A 22,995-nucleotide genomic window follows, 5' to 3' on the forward strand; every position below is an offset into this window, starting at 1 on the left:
AGAGGTAGGATTATATGCTGGGATGGGAAAAGGAGATCTCCCGAGATGCTGATTACGTGGGTGTGTTCACTTTGTGAATATTCATTGAGCTGTACACTTATCATTTGTGTTTTTGTTCATACAAATATAATATTGTAATAAAGGGTAATAAGAAGGTTAATATAAAATTCTATTAACCTTTTCCCTTACATTTTTGAAGAGGATTTCCTGTTGGTACTTACTTAGTTTGGGCAATGAAATTGAATGCATCAGGTGACTTAGATAATCATTTTTACTAATTGTCATTGAGTCATTTACTACTCATGGCAATCCCATGTGTTTCAGAGCAGAATTTGCTCCCTAGGGTTTGCAGTGGCTGCTTTTTTGGAAGTAGAGGGCCAGGCCTTTCTTCTGAGGTGCCTCTGGGTATACTTGAACCTCCAACCCTTTGGTTAGCAGCTGAGCCTGTTAACTGCTTGCTCCACCCAGGGACTCCAGATAATTTTTGCACAGATGCTATTGCAGAGTTTTGCTATGAAACATATTAAAACAAAATTTACTTTGTTATATAAATAATTTAAAAATTGAGACATTGTATTTGGTTGTTTTTTAGGAAAAGAATCTATTAGTTAAGGTAACACAGAGGAGGCAGACACATAAAAAAGAAGAAAAATAGACATGAAAGGTAGAAAGGAACAGTAGAACAGGAAGAAGAAAAAAAAAGAAAACCAGTGGGCCAGCCACTTGCTTTATTTCAAAGCTTATGAAATTAAACTAAAATTTCTCTTCTGTTTCTAAATATAGAAAATAAATTAGTCTTGGTGTGTCACTCAATTTGCAAAGTCGATGCCTACCTTGAATTTAGAAAGAACATATGAATTAAAAGCCTCTGAGAACTCTAGTAGTGTGATCTTCATTTTCTTTTCCTATTCCCAAAGGGAGAAAACAGTCTTCCTCGGCCGGCTAATGTTATTAAGGGGTTATATAGCTTTTTATTTTTCACTAAATCCAACTTATAACTACGGTAATCAGACAAATATTTAAATAGCCTATTGTTGAAAATTACCTCACGGCTAAGTTATTTAACTTTGGTGGATGTCATCTCTCCCAATTATTTTTAGTAAGCTATTCCCAAACAACCTAATATGCTTGATACAGAGAAGAGAGAAAACTCATCTTTCTCTTTCTCTTAATCTCTTTAATGTCTAAAGGTATTAAGAATATAACCAAAATTACACTGAAGGATTTTCAAAGACTTTTAAAAAATGGGCTAAGTTATCCAGGAGTGATCAAAGGGAATGGAGTTTTTCCATTAAATCTTGAAAGACAAAAATTTCAAATCCACTATTTGAAGAGTTTCTAAAGTAGTGGCTGTTCTAGTGTTTTCTTGTTGAAGAAAACTGATGATGGCTGCGTTAGTATAAAGCTTTATCTCTTTTTACAATATAATGAAATAAATCTCCTTTCAAACTCTAAGGCCCAAATTTAGTAACCCTTTAAAGTGATAGTTAATGTATTTATATTATCCAAATAAAACACAAATTACAAAAAGGTAGGTCGAGAGAAAATAATATGCGGTAAACTAAATAAATGAATATTTGTTTCAACTACTCACAGATTTCTTAAGCAATTTATAAGCAATCAAAAACCTCTTCCCATTAAGCTTTGATGTTTTCATTGACAAACAGAACAGGAAGGCTATGGGCTTTCCATGTTAACCTCTATCCGGATGAGGCCATGTGCCCATACACCAGAGAGCCTCTGCATGAGAAGACTTGGTTAGAACTTGTAATTTCATTGAACAGCTACCTACGTTAGGAAGATACTCACAGGTTGCCAGAGTCTATCAAGAGCAGCAGCCTGCACTAGAAGGAAGGATGACAGAAATAGATAAAATATTATACAGTATCTGATGACTATAACTCCAGGGGAAGGCTTCACAGATGTTGTGTCAGGTGGATTCCTCCAGGTCTACCATCTGTCGTGCAAAAGGGCAGAAGAAATTCTTCAACATCACACTCTCACACAGGAAGGATGAAGAAATAGGCTTTACTGGGAAAAGGGACATATCACTGTGCCAAGGTCAGCAAAGTAGAGATGAAAGTACCTCCCCCTTCCAGAACAGTGTTTCATCATTCCATAGAGATTCACATCTGGACTAAGGCATCTACTGAGAACACTGTGGGTTTATTTCTAATGCAGGGGCCCCTTGCCGTATGGGAGTTCTCTTTCTTATACCACAAGCATGAGTAAGCACACTTGGCAGTTGAGGAGTAGATGCTTGGGGCCAGACAATCTGGATTTGGGGTGCCAGCTATTCCTAGGATTGACTAGAATGCCAGCTGCCCAACACCTGGAGTATTTGGGCCTCAGTGATATTATAGCATTTCCAGTAGAGGAAGAGAATCTCTAACCACACCTCTACCCTGACAGGCTGGATTTTGACCAGCTAACAACTTGAGCTCCCAGAGGCATGTTGGGATAGTTCTGCTTACTTCTCCGCAAACAGGAGATTCCTGCTTTCAGCTCCTTACTTGATCTTTTGTCTCTGTGTAGGTAAAGATGTCTGTATCAAAATCCTTTATAATTTCGGCAGTTTATCAGTCCTCAAATTAATCATATTTGTTTCCATCCACAGAGGAGCCTACAGCCCAAAGGGATTAAGCTCACCTTGTGAATGATGGTAGAATTAAAATCTAAATTTCAAATCCCACTGAGATTACTAAAAATCCTATTACTTCAAAACTGTCACGCTTTTGAAGTTTAGCACTAAAGACATCATTGGATGTTGTCATTCTACTCCTTACATGAATAATTCCACTTTCTATGTTCACATGCTCACATTGGGGTTTCAATTAATCTTGTTTTTGGATCCATCCTCCCCTCTTCCTCCACACACTATTCTTCATAAAAAGAGTGTCTCTCCATAGATACTTAATTTTCTTTGTATAATGTTTATTAAGTCTCTACGGTATTCCAATGAATAAGGAAGACCAAAGAAGAATGGACACCTTTGAATTGTGGTGTTGGCGAAGAATATTGAATATATCATGGACTGCCAGAAGAATGAACAAATCTGTCTTGGAAGAAATACAGCCAGAATGCTCCTTAGAAGCAAGGGTGGTGAGAATTCTTACTTACTTTGGACACGTTATCAGGAGGGATCAGTCCCTGGAGAACACCATGCTTAGTAAAGCAGAAAGTCAGCAAACAAGAGGAAGACCCTTAACCAGATGGATCGACACACTGGCTGCAGCAATGGGCTCAAACATAGCAACAGTTGTGAGGATGGTGCAGGACAGGGCAGTGTTTCTGTTGTACACAAGGTGGTTATGAGTAAGAACCAGCTCAACAGCACCTAACAGCGGCAACAACTATACTCCAGGCACTTTGCATGCAGCAAGATATCCAGGGATTTGTAGAATATATTTTATGTCCTCCAGGTGTATTTACTTTAATGAAAGAGGGAAATGTAAATAAATACAGAGTTATGAGCAAGTGGCTACAGGAGCATTTTTTTTCCTCCACACCCTGCCTCCTTCTCTAAGTCTTTCATTTGGTTAAGTTAATTAAGCGGATTAGTTAATTCACCCTAACAAAATCAATACCCCTCACTTTAAAATATAGAAAAAGAAGGTGAAGATTCTGTAAAAGAAAACTGTCTCCATTTGGGATCCAAGTTATTTGTCTTCTCAAAAACCGTGCGACCTTAGCTCCTGACTGACTCTTTTAATTATTGATTCATTTAACAAACATTCAGTGTCTTTTTTTTCCCTAAGTTCTCCCAACTTGGCATTTTGATAGGCCTTTTTTTGGAGTCAAATAAGTCAATTCATAATTTGTAGTGTTTCTAGACCTGTTAATGTTCCCAAAAGAGTAATACAAACCCCATTTCTCAACCCTACACCAACCCTGATATGTGAAGATATTTGTGGTGGGCTGGTGTGTTGAGATTGTCAGGACAGCTGGAGGAGCTGAAGGGAATATGAGGTGCTCTCTCCTCTCTCATCCCGAGAAGGTAAGCCTGGCATTCTGAGAATTTTGCCTGAGGAGATTCTTAATGACTTTTGTGCTGAAAGGGGCCAAAGCAAATATTGTCAGACATCCAAGATAAAAAAGACTTCACCCATAATTTGTATTTTATAAATAGCATATCATTAATGCCATACACAAGTAAAATTTTGCTGAAGATAATTCAAAATGGTTGCAGCAGTACATAGACAGGCAACTGCCAGAAATCCAAGCCAGATTCAGAAGAGGACGTGGAGCGAGGGTTATCAATGCCGATGTCAGATGGAACTTGGCTGAAACAAAGAATACCAGAAAGATGTTTACCTGTGTTTTACTGAGTATGCAAAGACATTTAACTGTGTGGATCATAACACATTATGGATAACATTGTGAAGAATGGGAATTCCAGATACTTAATTGTGCCCATGCAAAACCTGTACATAGATCAGGAGGCAGTCATTCCGACAGAACAAAGGAAAACTGCGTCGTGTAATTTCAGGAAAGATGTGGGTTAGGGTTGTATCCTTTTACCATACTTATTCAATCTGTATGCTGAGCAAATAATTCGAGAAACTGGACTATATGAAGAAGAACTCGACAGTAGAACTGGAGGAAGACTCATTAATAACCTGTGATATGCAGATGACACGGCCTTGCTTGCTGAAAGCAAAGAGGACTTGAAGCACTTACTGATGAAGATCAAAGACTACAGCCTTCAGTATGGATTACACCTCAACATAAAGAAAACAAAAATTCTCACAACTGGACCAATGAGCAACATCATGATAAATGGAGAAAATATTGAAGTTGTCAAGGATTTTGTTTTGCTTGGATCCACAATTGACACCCGCAGAAGCAGCATTCAATAAATCAGACAATATGATGCATTGGGTAAATCTGCTGCAAAAGACCTCTTTAAAGTGCTGAAAAGCAAAGATGTCACTTTGAGGGCTAAGGTGCGCCTGACCCAAGCCAGGGTATTTTCAATTGCCTCATATGTATGCAAAAGCTGGACGATGAATAAGGAAGACCCAAGAACTGATGTCTTTGAATTGTGGTGTTGGCGAAGAATATTAAATTTACCATGGGCTGTGAGAAGAATGAACAAATCTTTCTTGGAAAAAGTGCAGTCAGAGTGCTCCTTAGAAGCCGTGACGGTGAGACGTCCTCTCATGTACTTTGGACGTGTTATCAGAAAGGATCTGTCCCTGGAGAAGGACATCATGCTTGGTAAAAATAGAGGGTCAGTGAAAAAGAGAAAGACCCTCAATGGAATGGATTATCACAGCAGCTGCAACAATGGGATCACGCGTAACAACGATTGTGACGATGGCGTAGGACCTGGAAGTGTCTAGTTCTGTTGTACATGGGGTCACTATGAGTTGGAACCAACTCCAGGGAACCCAGCAACAACAACAAATAGCAAAGTCACAAAACAATATCTGTAATAACTGCTTAATGAGAAGCTAGTTTGTTCTGTAAACCTTCATCTAAAGTACAATAAAAATAAATAAATTTAAAAAAAAAGTGAGACAGAGAGACTATGAGTGGAAGGACCCCATGTTGACATATTAAAAACCTACAGGCCTGCTTGAGGGCAAGGGGCTTGACATTTCAGAAATGTCTGCTAAAAGCCTGGGAAGTCACAAGAGTTTCATTTTCCTATGTCTTTTTGGAAGAAGGCGTTTCTCTGTCAGACTACATTCCATGCAGACAAACCACCATCCGTAATGTTTAGACGTGTGGAGGGGCTCAAGGACTACAAGAAGTTAACAAGTACAGGCACCCTACTTCTGCAAGAATTTAGCTTCAGTTAGCTCTCAGACACGTGGGACCCAGGAGTGGCAAGAGAAAAGAGGCCAAAATGCCTATCTGACAACCAGTGTTGTGGGGTGGAGGGAATCTGCTCACCACAAGGCAGCGACCTTCCCACTCTGCTCCCTAATGGGGGGCAGGGCCCCAGTGCTTCCATCCAAGAAGTGTTCCAGGACAGAATGAGAGAAGAGACTCCCAAGAGTGGACCTTGGACTGCCCCTTCCCAATCTGTGGGGCCTAGAGACAACATGGACTTTGTCATTCTTTCCTTTTTTATCAACATTATTGTGGTAGAATTTACATACTATAAAATACATCCATTGTAAGTGTAGAATGCAATTATTTTTAATAAGTTAACGGAGTTGTATAACCATCATCTCAATACACCTTTGCAACTTTTCCCTCACCCCCAAACTTTCCCTCATACCCATTTGCACTCAACCTCCACTTCCATTCCCAGCCCCAGGCCAACGCGGTTCTGTTTTCTCTCTGAAGATGTGCCTTTTTTCGGAAATTTCATATAAATAGAATCACAAAATATGTATTCTTTTGTATCTAGTTCTTTCACTTAGAAAATATTTTTCAAATGGATCCATGCTGTAGCATATATGGATAATTCCCTCCATTTTATTGTCAAAGAGTAAGTACTTCCTTGTCTAGATAAACCGTATTTTGTTTATGCATTCACCTGGTGATGGACATTTGGATTGTTTCCAGCTTAGGGCTATTATGAATAAAGCTACTATGTACATTCATGTACATTTGTGTACAGTCTTTGTGTGTGTGTACATTTTCATTTACCTTGAGTAAATATCTAGGTGTGGAATTTCTGTGCCAAATGGTAAATTTATGTAAAAATTTTAAAGTAAATGCCAACTTGTTGTTCAAAGTGACAGTACCATTTTACATTGGATTCTATTCTGACTCATAGTGACCCTGTAGGACAAAGCAGAACTGCCCCACAGGGTTTCCAAGGCTGTAATCTTTACGGAGGCAGACTGTTGCATCTTTCTCCTGTGGAGTGGCTGGTGGGTTCGAACCACCGGCCTTTTGGTTAACAGCTGAGCACACTATCGCTGTGCCACCAGGGCTCCTTAGCAATGTATTAGAGTTTCAGCTTCTCTTCATACTCATCAACAACTGGTATTGTCAATCTTTTGGATTATAGGCGTTCGAATGGATGGTAGTGATATATAGTGGTTTTAATTTGCATTTCTCTAGTGACTAATGATTTTCAAGATTTTTTTTATTTGCTTTTTGCTTTCACATATCTTCTTTGGTGAAATGTCTGTTAGAGTCTTTTGCCCATTTTTCAATTGGGTTGTTTGACTTCTTATTATGGAATTATAGTAATTCTTTATTTGGGATGCAACTCTTTTATCAGATACAGGCTTTGAAAATATTTTTTCCCGGTCGGTGGCTTGTCTGTTTAAAATTGTGTTTTTTGAGCAAAAAGTTTTCATTTTGATAAAGTACAGTTTATCATTTTTTTCTTTTGGGGAGCATGCTTTTGGAGTCATAGCCAAGAGACCTATGCCTAGCTCAAGATCTCAAAAATTTCCTCCTGTGTTTTATCCCAGAAGTTTTATACTTTTGACTGTTACATTTAGGTTCATATTTTAGTTTGAGCTGACTTTTTGTGTACGGTGTTAGGTAAGGGTCTAACTTCATTATTTTGCAAATTTATATCCAATTGTCCCAACAGTATTTGTTGAAAAGGCTATCCTGTCCTTTTTCCTATTGAAATGTCTTGGAATATTTGTCAAAATTCAGCTGACTGTAACTGTAAAGGTTTATTTCTGGATTTTCTACTCTGCTCCATTGATGAGTATATCTATCCTTATGTCAGTACCACACTGTCCTGATAATTAGAGTAAGTGTTGATATTGGGTAGTATGAGTTCTCCCATTTGTTCTTTGTTTTCAAAATTGCTCTAACTAGTCTATGTTCATTCTGTTTTCATATAAGTTTTAGGATCAGCCTTTCAGTATCTACAAAGAAGCTTTTTATAGTTGCATAATATTCCATTCAGTAATGTGGCAAAATAGAGATGGTTGTCTATCCATGAATGTTGAGGTTGTTTCCAATATTTTGCTCTTATAAATAATGATGCAAGAATAATTTTGCAAATATGTGAATTTATCTGTAGGAAAAAAATCTGAAAAGGAATTTCTAGGTCAAGGAGTATTAGCATTTGTAATTTGATAGCTATTACCATATTGCCTTTCATGTAATTTAAAAAAAAAAATTATTGCCTTCTGGTCAATTCCAACTCATAATGACCCTATGGGACACAGTAGAATTGCCCCATAGGGTTTCCAAGGAGCAGCTGGTGGATTCAAACTGCTGACCTTTTGGTTAGCAGCTGAGCTCTTAACCGTTTCACCACCAGGGCCTCCTTCGTGTAATATGTGCCAATTTATACCACCACCAACAATATCTGACAGTGACAATTTCTTCTCACATTTGTCAGTTTAGGATACTCTCACACTTTTGATCTTTTCCAGTCCCGTAGAGAGAGTGATACCTCAATGACATTTTAATTTGCAATTCTCTTTTTATTAGTGAGGTTGAACATAATGTATTTAAGAAGATTCATTTTACTTTATCTGTGAACTGTCTTTTCCCAACCAATACCCACTTCTCTATTAGTTATTGCTTTACTTCTTATTGATTCCTTACCTATTAGGGAAATTATGCCACTGTCTGAAATGAATTGAAAATAATTTTCTCCAGTTTATCTTCTTCTTATTAATATGCTTATGATAGCTTCTGCCATATATCATCGTTTTAATGTAACGTAATGTATCAATATTTTCTTTGTTACCTTCTGGGGTTTTGTGTAGTACTTAGAGGAGATCTCTCTGCTTTGATTTAATAAATTAGTTCCCACTTGACTTCAGCTGGCACTTTTTCAGTTCTATATTTTTATATTAAAATATTCAATCATTTGGAGTTTATCCTGGTGCTAGGTGTGATTTACAGATAAAAGTTTATATTATTTCTAGTGACTCTCTTTGTTTCATGCCCATTAATCATCAACTTTTCCCATTCATTTACATTATAAATTTTTATTATATGATAGATTTTATTATGCTTTTTCTTCCCCCCACATTCTGAAGTTTCCATTCCATCCCACTGATTTTGCAAGAATTTATTCACCAATACAACATTGTTTTAGTGATTATAGCTTTATAACATATTTTAATACTTGCTAGGGCTAGCCTCTCCTCATCACTCTTACTGTTCAGAATTTTTCTGCTTATTCTTGTTCAGCTTTCTACATGAATTAGGCTCAGCTAGTTTTAAAAATCCTTTTGACATTTTCTTGGGATAATATTAAAATATAGATTAATTTAGCAGTTAGGCATATTCTTCAGATCCAAGAATATAGCGTACCTATACATATGTTTAGGTCTTCTCAGTATTATATAAACATTTTCTTAATACACATATTTATTACTTTCTGCATTAACTATTCTTATTAAATTTCTTCTTAGATATTTTATCTTTTTTTATTTTATTGTATTTTAGGTGAAAGTTTACAGTGCAAATGAGTTTTTATTTTAAAAGAATTATACACAAATTGTTATTGTGACATTGGTTGTCATCCCCAAAATATGCTGGCACTTTCCCCCTTTCCCTTTCCACCCTGGGTTCTCTGTGTCCATTTGTCCATTTTTCCTGTCCCTTCCTGCCTTCTCTTCTTTGTTTTTGGGCAAATGTTGCCCATTTGGTCTCGTGACTCGATTGAATTAAGAAGTACTTTCCTCACGTGTGTTATCGTTTGTTTCAAAGGCCTGTCTAATCTTTGGCTGAAAGGTGGACTTTGGGAGTGGCTTCGGTTCTGAGTTAGCAGGATGTCCGTGGGCCATGGTCTTGAGGGTTCCTCCAGTCTCTGTCAGACCAATAAGTCTGGTCTTTTTCGGGGAATTTGAATTTTGTTCTACATTTTTCTCCTACTAGGTCTGGGACCCTCTGTTGTGATCCCTGTCAGAACCATCAGTGGTGGTAGCTGAGCACTGTCTAGTTCTTCCGGGAGGTATTTTATCTTTTTTGTTGTTGTAACAACAGCAAATGAGGTATGTTCTCCCATTACATGATTTTATTGGTTGTTCTTTTATTCAAGAAGACTATTGATTTTTCTACATTGCTCTTGTACCAGTCCTCCTCACAAAAACATTCATAGTTAATAAAAATTTTAATTTCATTATCTTGTATTTTATAGAAATATCACCATTTTTTCCAATGCTGTACCTCCCTTTTATTTGCCTTATCTAATCGCGCTTCCAGAAAATGTTAAATGATAATACTAACAGTAGTCATCCTTGTCTTACTCTTGATTTAAATGGGATTTCTTCTAGTATTTTCTATTAACAGTTATGCAGGATTTTTAGGCATATTTTATTGTATTATAGAAGTACTAATCTACTACTATTTTTAAGACTTTTTTTCTTTAATAAAGAATGAATGTTTAATTTTTTCAAATGCCTTTTCAGCATCTAAGGTAATGCTCTTGATTTCTTCCTTCTGGATATATTTGTAAGGTAAATTGTCCTGCTAAATTTTCTAATATTTTAGCATTCTTATTTTCCTAGAGTAAAACTTTATTGATAAAGATGCTGATTAATGAACTCTTCACTACTTTTATGCTAATTTTCTTAGTATGTTTACATTAATATTAATAAGATTGTCCACTACTTCTGGGTAATCTTACTTGAATATTGATATCAATGTTATACTTACTTCATAAAAAGATATGAAAGGTTCATTTCTGTTTCTCTCTGGTAAAATAGCTTTAATAACATTAAAATTATCTATATTTTAAGGTTTTGAAAGAATTCCTCCATGAAACTTCTTGGTCCTACTGCTATGTCCTCTATGGTAATTGTATTTTTAGAGTTTATCTACCTGGAGTCAGTTTTGGTAAATGAAATTTTATTTGAAAATTATTTATGTCAGATAGATTATGTCAGATAGATTTTGTTGAGCAAAGTAGGCTGTTATTATTCTTTTAATTTTCAATCTGTCTGTAATTATTTCCTTCTTTTCATTTCTCATCTGGTGTCTGTGTGCTTTTCTGAGTTTTTCTTTCCTTATTAAGTTGACTAATGTTTAATTTATATCATTGTTTTTATTGAGAAACGGTTTTTGATTTATTTATAAGTGCTATCATTTTCTTGTTCTCTAATCATTAATGCATGTCCTTTTCTTTCATTCATTTTTTTATATATTTCAAAAGATTATTTTAATTTTTTTCTAGCATCTTGAGTGGGCTGCTTAGTTCATTTATTTTATACTTCTTTCTTGTTTGTTAACATAAGTATTTAAGGAATGATTTTTCCTCTGCGTGCTGCTTTAGCTGTATTGTTGTATATTCCAATATGCAGAGTTCTAAATTAGTTCTGTTGCACTGTAATCAGAGAATCTTTTCTTCAATATTTTAATTATTTGAAATTTATTGCGGTTTTGTATATGATTCTATAAGGACAGTGTGTATGTGTTGGTAAAATAAAGTTATTTTTTATGTTTTCAATGGACGTAGTTTCACATTCACTAATTAGTTCTACCTTTTAAATTATATTATATATATGTTCTATAGCTTTTAGTTCTTTCTGACATGAACTGAAGAATAGAATTGTTTTTGTGCATTACTCCTTATTTCTTCTATAGTCATAGATATAACTATAATAAGTATTGCTTAATGTAAGGTGAGATTGTTCACAAGAAAATACATCTTCATCCAAAAAGGAATGGAAGCCACAAATAATACACCATATTCCTAAGTCTAGCTAGATGTCTCTCCTCTACATGAATGGCCCAGTAGTGCAAGCTACCATAATAAATATGCCACTGTTTGTTAAACTTAATCGCCAAAACCATTGATAGGTCATCTCTGCTACCTGGTGTCAACAAGACAAACCAATTCATGATACACTTGTTTCAGTCCATCACGCTATTTATATAAACTTAATTTATTTCCACAGTAAAGTCATGGGCCATTCGAGCTGACAAGATGTTGGCCGCCCAGATAATAGCCCAAGTAGACTTATTTATAATTGAAGAATTTAAGTCGGTACAGCCTAAGGTCACACAGGTAATTATTGACCTTGCCAGAACTGGTACAAAACAGCCCAGTCAATTTCCATCATGACATGTGTACTAGAAAGAATTTGGAGTACCAACGCCTTCTAAGCCTTGTCTCAGAAAATCTGAATCTACTCACAACTCCTAATGACTGGGCAATAAATCATCTAACTCTACCCCTCTGGCCACGGCTTATTGAATCAGTGACTTGTATAGGCTATATCGGAAAAATGAGCATGGGAAAACATATTCTTTCCCAGGAATATGAAATGAGAGACACAGAGGGAAGCTGCTGAAAAGCAGTGGGAACTGGTGCCCTAAGGCCAAGATTTTGAGGGTTGCCACTGAATCCATGTGCAAAATAAACATGCAGAGAAATCTTGGTTGGTAGGTGGAGAGGAGAGCAGGGAAGATACACAATGAGAAACGGGATGAGAAAGACCATTCTGAGTCAGAAAGTTCCCAAGAAAGAGAGAGACGGATGAAAGAGGATTAGTTCTAGGCTTTCCCAACTACTCTCCCGATTTTGATAAACCTGTTCTGGATACTTGACACTACTCTCCTGTCCCCTGAGCTACCTTGAATTTTTTTTTCTTTTAATAGAATGATCCCCACTTAGCCCTAGCAAATATAGCTCAAGTATGCCAATATAAAGCCTATGCCACTTTCCTAAACTTCACTCCTGTGGGGGTGGAGGCAGCTGGGGGTGCAGGTAGAGAGTACTGAACCTCAAAAAAGCAGTTTTGCATCTTTTGTAGCATTTTAAAGTGACACTGAAACTTCTTGGAGAAACACATGAAAGGTGACATTCAAGACATCTATTATTTATATTCCTATTAACCAGTCTGTTTTTATGTAAGCACCTTTGAAATTCAGTTAGAATAGGTTTGGCTTGGAATCTTCCTTGTACCTTGCTGAATGTGTCTGACAGGTTACATTTTAAACCAATTCCACCTCAGCTTGAGTATATCTTCTAAAAACAAACACAACATTAATTATACCTACTCACCATTTTATACTGTTCTCCATTTTATTGTAGAGTTTTCTTTCTCCATTGTCTAATATGTTCCTTGGCAGTAGCTGGACATATTTTGAAGGTGATTTCACCACCTCAGGCTTCTGGTATATTCCATAAATACTTCCTTCAACGTGTTAGATTTAAAAGTTAAAGTATCTTCTTGGGAAATATCGATACATGACTATCAGGCTTAGTAGACGACTTTCTTTAATTCCAGTTCATTTCATCAAATATTCAGTGAGCACCATCTGCTATAATCAGAACTAACATTGGTACAGCATTTTTACTTCTATCCCCTCTCATAATCTTCAAATAAGGCTCAAGAAAGGACATATATTCCCAATTTTATTGGCTTGGAAACAGAAACTCAGAGATACTAGGAAACTTGCTCCAAAATACAGAACTAGAGACTAGCAGAATCTACCCTCCAGCACATGTCCTCTAACTCTAAATACTTAACAATTTTTATTATAACATGTTGTTTCCCAGCTTGCCTACCTACCTATTGGGAAAAAAAAAAAAAAAAAAAAAAGAAGCTGTGCATCATACAGTCTCAGTCCTTGAAGAGAAGACAAACTAATCAACTAAGATCAGTGCAAGACACTATTCAGTGGAGCTCCTCATGGACAAGGCATCTGGAAGAACAAATAATGAGCTTGCACTTAATTGATGCCAAGTAAAAAGAAGAAAATGTAATTCAAAGTTAAGCCAAGGGAAATGAGTCTTAATATTGTCACAAATATTATTTCACTCACTGTAGAAAGATCCTTAACTGACTTTATCAATTTTTGGCAAGATTAATGCATTCTTTCATTTCTCATTCAACTTATATTTAGTGAGCATTAAATACACCTCAGGAAATAAAACAGGTGCTAACTCTCAATACAGTTTTGCTATTGTGTATACGTAATTCTCTGTGTATGAATCTGTGAGCTAGAGGTAAGCTTTAAAAAACTGACGTAAAGAGCTAGGATATGTTTCTCTCTCATGGGAAGCTCTGCTCCACATTCAAAGTGATGCTGAGAATCAAACTGTTGACCGATTCTCCCATCTTTAATATGTTTTTTCCCAAGGATACCCTGGTTCCCGTTATTCTAGGTCTCAAACTGGCAGAAGAAGAACTAAAAAAGCAGGACCCGTATCATCTCCTCTCACTTTCCAGTAGAAGAACTTAGACATATGGCTATATCAAGCCCAAAGCAGGCTGGGAAATGTAGTCCCTAGCTGGGAAAAAGGAGAGAATGAGTTTTGGTGGACAGCTAGAAACATTCATCATGGTGCATCTATCATATTATACATCAAGAACATTGCCTTTGGAATGAAATGCCTAGGTGAATATGCCAGGTCTTCTACCTACTAAGCGCATGATCTGAGCAAGTTACTTAATCTCTCTAAATCTTTTTCTTATCTGTAGAATGGGAGGTGCAGTAGTTAAGAGCTCAGCTGCTAACCAAAATGTCGGCTGTTGGAATCCACCAACGGCTCCTTGGGAATCCTAGGGAGTAGTTCTTCTATGTCCTATAGGGTCGCTATAGGAACTGACTTGACGGCAATGGGTTTGGTTTTGGTTTTGGTTTTTAGAATTGGAGTACTAACATTTATACACCCCCAGTTATTAATTTATTGCCTCTCGGCTCCAAATTTACCCTTCAGTACCTGCTCTGAAATAATGGACTGGACTTTCAATGTTTCTCCTTTACTAAGCAAAATGTAGAAGCCCTGGTGGTGCAATGATTACGCCCTTGGCTGTTCAGATTACACCTGTGGAAACTATACGACAGTTCGACTCTGTTCAATAGTATCGCGACAGCGTCACTATGAGTTGAATCCGCTGGATGGCAAGGTTTTTTTTGTTTTTGGTGGGGTTGGTAAGCAAAATACTAAGCTTTGTCAGTAGAGGGCACTCTACTGTCAGGAGAGATATTGCAGAAACAAAAAGTTCCTCTTCCTAGTGTGCTGAGATTTGCTCTTTTTTGCACCCACTGCAGTGCAATGGTAAAGTGCTGTGCTGCTAACAGAAAGGTTGGTAGTTCTAACCTCCCCAGGGCTTTGGGGGAGAAAGCCCTGGAAATCAGTTTCTATAAAGATTATAGCCAAGAAAACCCTATGGGAGAGTTCTACTCTGTCACATGAAGTTGTCATGAGTCAGAATAGACTGCATGGCACCCAGCAACAACAAAGACAAGCACCGTTGGTCAGCACTGCAGATGTGCGGGGATATCCTGTGCCACTCTGCCTGAACCATGCCCGAGGACGTGCAGTCTGTCAGTGACACGCAGTCTTCCTGAGCCTGGTACCTGCCTCACCGCAGCCCACATGATGTGGACGCCGATGCACTCCAATCTTCGTGCCAGCAGCAGCACCACCAAAACTTCCTCCACATACCTCTCACCAGCCCCAGTCTGCCTGTGCCCTAGAGGTTTGTTTCCAAGTCCCTCCCAGTGTGGACCCTGCACCACAGGCCATATGATGCTGCTGCCCTGACAGCAAGTAGGCCCCTCATGCCCTGACTCCCTCTATATCCCCACCCACCACCACCTCTTCTCCTCTGCAGTAAGGAGAAGTACATACCCTAGTGGGTTGTCTTCTGCTGTGCAGTGACTGTGGCTCAGCTTTGGCCCGGGCAAACCAACAAACTTCTCCACAATCCAATGTACTGCACCATATCTTGTCAAATAAGGTCTGAACCCCATCCTTGAGGAAAGGGTCTTCTCTCAAGGCAGTCCTTCCTTACCTACTTCCCTTCAGCCCTAGCAGGGTTCAAAGTTCTTCAAATTTCTCTCTATATCTTTATAGTTACTCTCCTCACATAGTTTTATGATTCTTTATATTAAACTTCCTTTGTTCAAATTACCGTGTATTGCCTGTCTCCTGATGGGACCCACACTGATGCACCTAGCTTCTAATGTTTGTTTCTATGAGGATTTAAGAAATTACTCCATTCTAAAATCTAACGCTACCCCTGGTTTGTAGAAAGTTACTAAATAAATATTAATGCTGTCATCACGATTACCTTCACTAGCAGCAGCAGTGTCTTCCTCATCACTAAAAGTTGCAGATGCGATATGGATTCCTTCATTCAGAGATTATTATTCATGGTTAAAAGAACAAAACCAAAAAATATATATGTATTTTTAAGGAGCTACTTAAACTTTGTGTCCCCACTTTCCTATAGCAATCCCCTGCCCCAAAGTCACTGTTGACAAGAAGCAAATCACCTCTAATCCCACCACCAGAATTTCTATGAATTACTAGTGTGACCATGGCAAGTCACTTTGGATTTCTTTATTTAACAAATTGATTAGATATCCTGCCCTGCCTACCTGGGTGTTTTGATTTAGAATAAAATGGGTTAAGTTTTTATGTAACAAAACATGGTGTGAGGTGCTGTCGCCATATGAGACTTTATTACAGTTGTAGGATGGTCCATTTAGAAAGAAATGTCCCCTGTAGCAAAGAGAGTTCCCATCTTATCAGCCCTTTGATTAAAAGTCAGTATAATGGATTTTGGAGAATTCACTTTTGAATACAAATAAGCTGCACTAAGAGTCTTTTATTTTTCCTTGAAAGTTTTATTTCCTCCTTCTGTGTATGAAAAAGTCATCAAGCCTGAGGAGAAGAAGAGATTCATTCTGGCTGTGATCTATGGTGCTGGAATTTATGTAAGTAGCATAATGGGACAAAAAAGCTAAAATAATGAAACATCCTCATCATTAGAATCTAAATGGAAAGGTCATATCCAGCCCTTTCCATGAAGAAGGTCACTAAAGACTGGGTAATATAAAAATGGAGATGTTTGCTTTCCACAATGTTCAGTGGAGTAGCGCAGCCCAGTCAAGTTGACTAGGTCTTTAACAAACTTCCTATCATTGTCTTATTTACTTCGTTTGTTAATACTGCTTGCTGTACATGAAAGGCCTCTCTGCATCATTCAGACCCATTGTTAAACCATGATGTGTACTTGTTGATGGGTGCTGTTGAGTTGATTTTCGACTCATGGTGACCCCATGTAACAGAGTAGAACTTCCGCATAGGATTTTCTAGGCTGTAATCATTACAACAACAGATTGCCATGTCTTCCTCCCATGGAGCTGCTGAGTAGGTTTGAACTGCCAACCTTTTAGTTAGCAGCCAAGTGCTTAACTGTTGCACCACCAGGGCTCCTTCATGTGTGCTTACTAAGTGTATTAAACATAATCCAGGTCATTATAATTAAGTAATATTTACCAATCACATACTATATGCTAAGCACCATTTTCTTGTTCTTAAGAAACTTGCAGTGTAGTTGAGGAAACAAGATAAGTGACTCTGCCAAATGAAAAGCATTCCATGATGTAAGCAAAAAGTGCTATAAACCTGTCTCCGTCCAGTCAATTCTGACTCCTAGCGACCCTATAGAACAGAGTAGGACTGCCCCATAGGGTTTCCAAGGAGCGGCTGGTGGATTTGAACTGCTGACCTTTTGGCTGGCAGCAGAGCTCTTAACTACTTCACCATAGGAAGTCAATTATAAGGAGGAAGGACAATGTGAGTTCATGCACAGAAATGCAAGTGTGAACATTTAAGGGATGGGGAGACTAATATTAAATTGATAATGGCATTTAAGGGAGGTTAGATCTTGTTGAACAGAAGCCATTTATGTTTGTATAAACATCTTGGTTGGCTTGGATCTACAAGAGAGAGCATGTAGGGGAGTTTTGGGATAAAGGTTGAAGATAATTCAATATTAATTTATATTGTCTAAAAAGAATTAAAATATACCGGGGATGATTCAGAGCCCTAGTGGTGTGCAGCGGTTAAGAGCTCGGCTGCTAACCAAAAGGTCAGCCATTTGAATCCACCAGCCGTTCCTTGGAAACCCTATGGGGCAGTTCTTCTCTGTCCTACAGGGTTGCTATGTGGCAACAAGTTTGGTTTTTTGGGTTAATGGAGGAAATAAACAAAACAAACAAAATATAATGCATACGCACATATATGGCAAAATGGCACACATAAATTCTATCTTATCAGTAATTACAATAAATGTAAATAAATTAAACTCTCCAATAAAAAGGCATTTTGGCAGAATGGATAAAAAGATAGCATTCAACTATATGCTGGATAGAAGAGATATACTTTACATTCAGATACACAAATAGGTTGAAAATAAAAGAATGGAAAAATATATACCATGCGAACAGTAACCAAAGGAAAATAGGAGGGGATATACGAATGTCAGACAAAATAGTCTGGAAGGCAACAATCATTACTAAAGACAAAGGACATTTTATAATTATAAAAGTGTCAATCCTTGAAGATGTTGTAACAATTATAAAGCACATGAACCTAACAACAGAATCCCAAAAATAAATGAAGCCAAAATTGACAAAATAAATCAAAGGGAGATAATTCAAAAATAACAGTTGGAGACTTCAATACCCCATTCTCAATAATAGATAGAACAGGTAGGCAGCAGACCACTAAGGAAATAAAAGAATTGAACAATACTATAAACCAACTACACCTAACAGACGTCTAAAGAATACTCCACCCAACAACAGCAGAATGCCCATTCTTATCAATTGCACATGAAACATTCTCTAGAATAGACCATATGTTATACCATAAAACAAGTCCCAATAAGTTTAAAGTGATTGAAATCATACAAAATGTGCTCCCTGACCACAATGGAATAAAATTAGAAATCAGTAACAGAAGGAAATTTGGGAAACTTAAAAATACGTGGAAATTATAAACACACTCCTAAGTAACTAATTAATCAAAGAAAAAATGAGAAGGGAAATTAGGAAATAGTTTGAAATGAATTTTTTTTTTTTTAAAGCTTGAAATGTAGTAAAAGCAGTGCTCAGAGGGAAATGTACAGCCTTAAGTGCTTAATTTAAAAAAGAATACTCACTGCTGTTAAGCTGATTCCATAGGGTTTCCCATATATTTTCTAAGGCTGTAAATCTCCACTAAAGCAGACTGCCACGTCTTTCTCCCACAGAGCCCGTGATGGTTTCGAAGGACCAACTTTTCAGTTAGCAGTCTATCACTTTAACCATTGTGCCACCAGGGCTCCTTAAACAATAATAAAGACCTCAAATCGATAATCTAACCTTCTACCTTAAGGAACTAGAAAAGGAAAAGCAAACCAAATCCAAAGCAAGCAGAAGGAAGGAAATGATAAACACTAGAGTGGAAATAAATAAAATAGAGAACAAAAAAGCAATAGAGAAAATCAACAAAATAAAAAGTCAGTTCTTTGAAAGGTTCTATAAAATTGGCAAACCTTTAGCTAGACAGACCAAAGAGAGAGAGAGAGATCTCAAATTACTGAAATCAGGAATGAAAAAGGAGACATTACTGTCAATCTTACAGAAATAAGAAGGATTATAGGAAATATTATCAAAGTACAATGAGGTGTCACTTTACATCCACCAGGATGGTTATAATTAAAAAGACGAAAATAACAAGAGTTGCTGAGAGTGTGAAAAAAATTGGAACTCTCATATATTGCTGTTAGAAATGTAAAGTGAGGCACCTACGTTGGAAAACTATTTTATAGTTCCTCAAAAATTAAACATAGAGTTACCAGATGACTTAGCAATTCCACTCCTAGGTTTTGCACCCAAGGTAAATGAAAATATATGTTCATATAAAAAATGGCACATTAATGTTTACAGCAACATTATTCATAAGAGTCAAAGGTGGAAACAACCCAAATGTCCATCAACAGATGAATGGATAAACAAAATATAATACAAACCTACAATGGGATATTATGCAGCCATAAAAATTAATGCAGTCCTGCTACATGCTACAACATGGGTAAGCCCTGAAACTTTATACTAAATGAAAAAAGCCAGACACAAACACCACATATTGTATTATTCTACTTATATGAAATATCCAGAATAGGCAAACCACAGAGACAGTAAATTAGTGATTGCTACATGATGGAGAAGGGTGAGTAGGAAGTGAGTACTAATGGGTATGAGTTCCTTTTGGGGACAGTAAAAATATTCTGGATTACATAGTGGTGATAGCTGCACAACCTCATGAATATATTAAAAACTGGTCAATAGTATACTTAAAATGGTGAATTTTATGGTATTAGAATTGTATCTCAATAAAAATAAATAAATAGATAAATACAAGAAATCCCTGAATTACGAACAAGATTGATTCCTAGCTGTGTCTTTGAGTCAAATTTGTAGGTAAGTCACAACAGGAGCACGGGGTTTTTATTTAGCCTTTCTTTGGTGATGGCTCAGTGGTTAAGAGCTTGGCTGCCAACCAAAAAGTCAGCAATTCCAATCTACCAGCTGCTCCTTGGAAACCCTACGGGACAGTTCTACTCTGTTCTATAGGGTTGCTAGGAGTTAGAATCAACTCAATGGCAACGGGTTTGGGTTTTTTAAAAGTTGTAGTGCAAGAAAAGGCTGGAAGTCTTTTCAATGATTGAAAAGCGGCATGTGCATCAAGTAAAGGAGATTGTGATGCAGAATTGGTTGGGAGTAGACGTTGGTTCAGTCGTTTCAGAGTGAGGGCAAATTTACACAACCCGAAAGGGCAAGTACGAGTTGTCTGTAAGGCAGACGTTCGTAACTAGGGGACTGCCTGTATCTTGGTTCTTTGTGAATTTCATTCCTTAGTGCTGAGACTCATCAAGGCAGCTGTACTTACTGCTCTGGGTTTGTAGTTTACCCCTGCATCCTTCTGATATACAGTATTTCTCTTTTGCATAAAATAGTGAATAAAAGTTCTCTTCTTTGCAATCAAATGATTCCTAAGTGAGGAATCATGGGACGAGAGTTTAGGGCAGTTCGAAATGAGACGCTGGAGATCTCAATGCTGTGATAAGGAGTTCTGTATGTAGCTGAAAGCTATTAAAGGGTTTTAAGTAAGGATCTAGTGTGCCCAAAACAATCTTATGGGAAGATTAATCTGGCACCGGTGTGTGGCATGAATTAGAGGCAGACCCTTCCTGTTCTGAACAGTGCTAGGACCTATTTGTCAAATACATTACTTTCCGCGGCTGCCATATGAGATTTTTCATCTGGAATAATCTGTAGAGATCTGAATATGGGTGACAGAACTATCTGCTTGTTTTGATAAAAGAAAATTCCTGTCTTTCTTCAAATGCTTTTTTTGTCTGATTGGATATTCTGTCATAGAATCATGGAATAAAAAGTTTTAGGGCAGAAAGGAAAGGTTTAGCTCAATTTTCTCATTTTCAGATAAGGAAAGTGAGGTCAGGAGAGTTTAAATGACTTTTTCAGGTCATAAAATGAATTAATTCTATAAGATTTGGCTCAGGAAAAAAAAAACCAACTTAAAACTACTTGAATACCTTCAGCCCTATTTTCATCCCATTTCTTCCCTATTTTAATTATCCTTAATAATTTAGCCTGTTATATTTAATATGCTTATGTTTTCTTTTGTGTCTTGAATGTCTGTTTTGTTTCTTTTCATAGATTGTAATTTTTGAACTTAAATGCCGTATGCTTTACTACATTTATTATTGTAGTCTTCATATTGTTTAAAATATTATTATGCCTACAGTGGCTGCTCAGTGAATCCTGGATAAATGAGTGAATGAATGAATAAACCTCTTTCTAGTTACGGGATATAATCTAAGAAGGAATGGCTTCAATGCCTAGGCTAATATCTTAATTTCCTGAAAGATCTCATGTGACTGTCGCATAGATTAGAGAAATACTGTGAACACTAGAGAATATGACATGTGTTTCACATTTATTGTTATTACAGCACAAAAGAAAAAATGATGTGGGAGAGGAGTCCTCAGGGGAAATCTATTTGCACAGTACTGGTCTGAAGAAAGTCAAGCAGGCTTTCTTGCTGCAGTATGACATTTCTTGCTGCAGCTTTTCAGAGGTGTAATACACTAACACTCACTGTGAACCTCCGAAAGACCTACGTGAGCTTTTCTCACTGAACAACTTCTGAAAGTAGTGTTCTAGGTAATCTATTTTTGGAAATGTTTATTTACCTTTTAATTTTTATCTTTACTTCCAGATTCTGCCTCTGTTAAGAATGGTGGCATCAAATGTGTCTCTTTCAATCCTTTCTAATCTCCAATAACCTTATTCATTCATCTGAAAGGTGGAAAGCTTCTCACGAAGACTTTTTTTTTCGTTATCTGAACTCTTTCTATTAACGATGCTGAGTGAAGTGGCAGCTCTTTAAATCAGTGACATCCACACACTGATAAAAGTGACATCCACACAGACTGTACTGTGAGAAAGTTTTCATCAGTCAAGAATTTATAAATTAAGAAAAAGGTGCTGTATCTCTAGAAAGCTAAAGTCAGTTAAGAATTCTTATTTCTGAGACCATGCTCTTTATTTTATAAACTGATGATGAGAATTCATGGAAGGCTTTTATTTATTTGTTTTTTGTTTACTTAGTAAAACAAAAAGTTGTTAATCTGGGTCATTCCACAGAACTTTTTCAAGGTTTTACTGGTCTGTCACCCCCAACAGCCTGAAAATTACTGCAGTTCCTCATGTTTGGGCATATACTTCCTGATCTTGCCTATTGGAATCTTTACCCTTTCATATTTGTTTTTTAAAAAGAGATATGATATTATAACCTCAAGGAAAAACAAATCTCAGTTCAGCTGATGATGAATAAAGGAAGATTGTGTCAACTACAGACCAGTGAACTCAGTGAAAGACTTGGGAAAGATTCTGAGCTATTTTGAGCATCTAGAGGCAAAAGGGAGCCTTGGTGGTGCAGTGGTTAAGAGCTTGGCTGCTAATCAAGAGTTTGGCTGTTTGAATCCATCAGCTGCTCCTTGAAAATCCTATGGGGCAGTTCTACTCTGTTCTATAGGGTTGCTATGAGTCGGAATCAACTCAATGGCAACAGGTCTGTTTTTTTTGGTAGAGGTAAAAGTAGCAATCACTAGAACAAAACATTGGTTCAATAAGAACAAGCAATGACAGAAAATCTTGATTTTATTTATGGTTAGTTACTAAATTGGTAGAGCAAGACAGTATAATATACACAGCTGTCTTGACTTTAGCTAGACAGACATTTGAAAATTTTCCTTATGACCAGAACGAGTTGCCATGGGA

Source organism: Trichechus manatus, unplaced genomic scaffold, assembly GCF_000243295.1.
Source record: "Trichechus manatus latirostris isolate Lorelei unplaced genomic scaffold, TriManLat1.0 scaffold00004, whole genome shotgun sequence".
NCBI classification, from domain to species: Eukaryota; Metazoa; Chordata; class Mammalia; order Sirenia; family Trichechidae; genus Trichechus; species Trichechus manatus.